Source organism: Amblyomma mixtum, chromosome 3 (assembly GCF_055824585.1).
Source record: "Amblyomma mixtum isolate Tamu chromosome 3, ASM5582458v1, whole genome shotgun sequence".
In the NCBI taxonomy this organism is placed as follows: domain Eukaryota; kingdom Metazoa; phylum Arthropoda; class Arachnida; order Ixodida; family Ixodidae; genus Amblyomma; species Amblyomma mixtum.
The window spans coordinates 289,162,785-289,167,895 of record NC_143014.1 but is presented as its reverse complement, the minus strand read 5'-3'; positions in this window follow the sequence as shown (position 1 = coordinate 289,167,895).

Below are 5,111 nucleotides of genomic sequence, written 5' to 3'. Positions count from 1 at the left end.
AATGCATCTTTTGAAAGCAGAGAAAACTAGCTTTTCGGAGATGTCTGTACCATATTTATGAAGTGAACGAGCCAGGTACAATCGACGTACAAATATCATCAAAAATCGTTCCCGCTAGATACGTCCATAGTACGTACTCTCGGATGGGCATAAAAGATACCGGGCATAAATCGGTGTGGACCTCTCGTAAGCCGCACGCAATTATATCAGCGGCGTTCTTTTGCCTTTTGGACAGTTTTCGGCAGCATTTCACGCACAGAGGCGTTCGCAGCGAAATGCATCCGGGAGTTGGAAAACAATTTCTAAATTCAGCCCGGATTCCCTGCGAAATTGAAGTTCTTTGTACGACTATGCAGACGACAGAAAATGTTTCACCGAGTCCTAAAACGCAGATTCCTATTAATCCTATAGCAGGCCCCGCAGTCCATTTTATACCTCGCATGACGAAAAGTGTTCGCTCATGTGACATCATTCAGGCGCCGTGCTTCGAGACTGGGCTTCGAATTCCTCGTCCATTTTCGTTTCCAGCGTTCTGAGAAGCTTCGCTCGCCTTTTGTATTCGCCGCAAGGGACGCCGCCACGCCCGACAACGCAAGGCCGCGTCCAATCCCGCGGAGCTTGTAGGCGTGACAAAACGTGGGAACCCCAGCGCCACTCACGTGCGACGGTGGCGGCGGTGTGACTATAGTGAACTATAGGTGTGACGCAACCTCGCGTGCGGAGCCAGATATGAGCAGCCGATGGGTGTGCATGCGGCGTGCCCGCCACGGACCTCATAAATTTCGCTAATATGGACGCCGGCGGCCGCGGGACGGACGCCCCGAAGCCATCGCGGGTATAAGCGGTTCATTGCGATGCGGGAAGAAAAGTAATACGACATCTTAACCATACGTGTGCGCTCACGCTAGGTATTGCGTGCGGCGTTGCGTGCGGCGTTGGGGGGGGGGGGGGGGGGGGGACCTGCGTGCGCGGTTTCGATGCATTAACGTGTTGGGGAAGGCGGGGTGGGGGGTGGAGGCGGCAGGGAATATGAAGCGCTTACTCGACGTCTTCCCCGCTTCCTTTCCGGACTGTCAACCTGCACACAATAGTGGAGAATTCGTTGTTTCATATACAGAGGCTTTGCTTGGCTGCCTCCATTATGCGCCATGGTTCCAGGTTCCTTACCTTGCTGAGCAATAAAAGAAAAAAGGGAGAACGACTCTGTTTGGGTCTCTCTCGGAAGGTGTGGTTGAATTTTGCAGAGTAGCCTATGGGTGCACTGGTTTCAAGATGCACACTTTTCACAGTGCCGACGTCGGCAGAAGAAGTCTAACACAAATCTGGATTTTTTTTTTAGCTCAGAGCTGAACAATGTCATCCACTAGTTCATCTGGCACAGACCCCTGCTACCTCGGACGGCACACTTAGGCAAAGGGGTCTCGTATTTCACACAGAGATTTACCAGACTAGTAACTCTACCACATCATTTATTTTATTATGGTGACTGCGGCCTCACTGCAGACAAAGCTACTTAGGCCATCATCGCGACCAAAGATGTACTTACAGCGAACAATTCGCTTGAATCTTGTTCCCACCCCTATTCTTTACTTCTTTCAATGGTCTATGTCCTGTTCACTTACCGCCCACCGTGTGTAAGATCCGGTGATAGACAACGGGATTTCACTATTTCCTCCATAGGCATGACAAAAAGGAAAATGTTGCATAAACGCGATGCAAAGAGGAAAAACCCGTTGCACTGAGTACTAAGAACTGTTTTGTAGTGAGAGCTACACTACGCCAGCCGCGTCGCGAGGTCAGCGTGGCTGCGCGCTGAGCCGTGGCTCCACGGGCAAGGCGTCGCGCCGAGCGGGCGATGGCGTTCCTTCGTAAAGTTTAAAATTTGTATTTGAGGAAAGGGAATACGCAGTAACTGTTTCATATATCTCTATGGACACTCGAACCGCGTCATAGATGAAGGGACAAACAGTGGGGTCAAAGAAATGGTTTATGAGAGTTTAAGGCCCCAAAGCGACTCAGGCTATGAGGGACGCATTGGACCACCTGGGGTTCTTTAACGTGCACTCACAGCGCACAGTACATGCGCCTCTAGAATTTAGCCTCCATCGAAATTCTAGCTGCCCGCCTCGTCAGTTATGCGCATGCGCGGAGTGTCGTCGGAGATGCGGCGTGTATATATATCACAACGTTACGGAGCCTGTGGTAGAAATGGACAGGGCTCGTACGAATGAAGGCAAGAGGAAGCGGCAAGCCGAGGAGACCGAGGAAGAGCGCGCCAAGCGTCTCGATAAGCGACGTAAGGACGACGTGGGCTAGACGGGCCCTCTCAGCCGACGACAGTGCATCCACGACGACAGATGACGATGAATCGAGTTCTGCATGTGTTTCTGAAAGAAGCTAGACTCTCGCTACTCTACCGGGTTTAACCAGAGCTAAACCACACCCATTTTTTTTATGCGAAGCATACTACTTTAGCTACCACTTCAGCCCTTCACCGTGGTTATGCGCCTCCAAATCACGTCATACATGACGTCACACCACGTGACACGATGACGTCACGACAGTAGAGAAACGGGGCCCACCTCGCGCCGTCGCTGTGGTTGTGCGCCTCCAAATCACGTGATACATGACGTCACACCACGTGACACGATGACGTCACGACAGTGGAGAAACGGGGGCCCACCTCGCGCCGTCGCTGTGGTTGTGCGCCTCCAAATCACGTGACACAATGATGCCACACCACGTGACACGATGACGTCATGGGAGTGCAGAAACGGGGGCCCACCTCGCGCCGTCGCTGTGGTTGTGCGCATGGAGGAAAAAAAACTAGGAGAGAGTGCGCTCAGCCTCTGCAAGCCATCCTCCTCTGACGCCGCTGCCGAGGGCCCTTTTGCGCACTGACTCTTGGGAAATAGGCCCTCCGCAGTTACCAGACTGCCAACCAGCGGTGCTTTTTAGTGAACGCCCGTGCTCCGATGTAGCGCAGAAGCGCAGCGCCTGTGTTGCAGCTTTGGGGGAATGCGTACCGAGCTCGAGGTTGTCTGAAGGCTCCGCGTCTCAACACTTCTGTTCATTACACTCTCGAGTTTTTGGGTGCACTGTAGAAAACTGCAGGTAAACTTTTCATCACAGCTAGGGTGCAGCCACGACCTCGTCACTGTTCAGCTGTGGTTCATAAAGAGAATAGAGAGGAATTCCTTTCGTCGTTATAAGCACGTACGGAGCGTTTATTTCAGCGCATGCTATAAGCGGAGAACTCGAGAGTAGGCGAAGAAAACGAGCCTCTAAAAAAGGGCGCAGTGGCTTCCAGACGTGTTTCACGTCGAGCGCTCCGGCGCACTGCGCAAGATTCTATTTCTCGGGCAGGCGGACTTCGGCCCGCCCATGGGACCGCCGTTCGCCGCTATTCTCGAGGCACAAGCCGCGCCGAGTACGCTCGCGAACATACGCGATTCCGACGACAAATGCAACAGTGAAGTATTTCTCTCTCTCGCTGTCGAGAGAGTGTGCCGGCGGCTTTACGTCTGCCCCTGCGCGGGGTCTCCCGGCCGCTGCGCACAATCACTTACAAAAAGAAGTAAACTGTATGTACTACGTAGCCGCGCGCACGCAGCGTCCTGTCTCGGACTAATCGCGCGCGCGGCACACTGCACTAGCGGCCGAGGTGGGGCGCCCGGCCGCGTATACCATCCGAGGTAGCACCCACAGAGCGTTCGTGTCACGCGTGCACTATTTGACGAAGAGCAAGCGGGAAGTCAAGTCCGCCTGCTCATGAGCGCACAGAGCGCTTCGAGACTGTCCGGGATGATTCCCACCGCCCTGTAGGCCGCGAGCATCTCGCGACGCGGCACTGCAGAAGCGGCACAGCGAAGGAGCATGTGCAGTCAGCGCACGCGTCGCTCGGGGATGGTGGCCGCTGCAGCGAGCGAGCAGTTTGCGCTCACCACGGAGCCGTCAATGAACACAAGCAGATGGTTGCGCAGTTGCTCGTAGAGCGAGAGAGCGAAACCGAAACCGAAATCCGGCTAAGAGCTACCGCTGCCTTGTCACGTGAGGGCCTATTTCCCATGATTCTTTCCATTATATTTTTTATGACTAGGCTTCAAGATTGTGACGTCGTGCTCCCTCCTAGTTTTTTCTTCCTCCATGGTTGTGCGCCTCCAAATCACGTGATACATGACGTCACACCACGTGACACGATGACGTCACGGCAGTGGAGAAACGGGGGCCCACCTCACGCCGTCGCTGTGGTTGTGCGCCTCCAAATCACGTGATACATGACGTCACACCACGTGACACGATGACGTCACGACAGTGGAGAAACGGGGGCCCACCTCGCGCCGTCGCCGTGGTTGTGCGCCTCCAAATTACGCGACACGATGATGCTTCGCATTCTCCAGGCTTAACCAAGTTAAGCCTCAGCCATTTTTTTTTATTTGATCACAGTAGCTAGCAGGTAAAAGATATCAACCCGCAATTTGCAAACTTTCAAGTTCACAATTTCCAGCCCGGGCTGCGTTGTTTGCCGCTGCGTGTTGCTCCAGCCCACACTTGAGAAAGGAGGTCACGTGTCTCGTGCGCTGGCACTGTTGTTTTATGCTCGCCAAAGAGGCGCGCTTTTCTGAAGCGCGCGTCTTTTAGTACGAGATAAGAAAATTTTGTTGAGCCATAGCGCCGACAGTATTCGCGTTTTCGAAATTTTAAAAGCTGTTATGGCTGTGTATTCCGGCCCTCTGCAAGTATCCAGTTGCAAGCAGTTGCCTAACTGAAATAATTAAAAAAGTTAATTACCTGCAATTAGTTAACCGCTAAGGTTCAGATGCCTTACATGTTTTCTGATGTCCGCCGTGACTGGTATTACTATGCCACAGATGCCATCTTCACACCTTCAGACACCTATTCTCAGATATTAGTGGCGGGCTTCGCTGAAATATGTAGTACACCCTCTCCCAGCGCTAATGAGCCGGCGGCTCTCAACCGAAGGTGAGCGCCTCAATTCGCCGCCCGCGGACTCAGTTCTTTTCTGGGCACCTCTGTCAACGCTTCGCCGGACTACGGGCGCCGACCACAAAAATGCTGAGGACTGGCGCTATAAATCCACACTGTGTTAA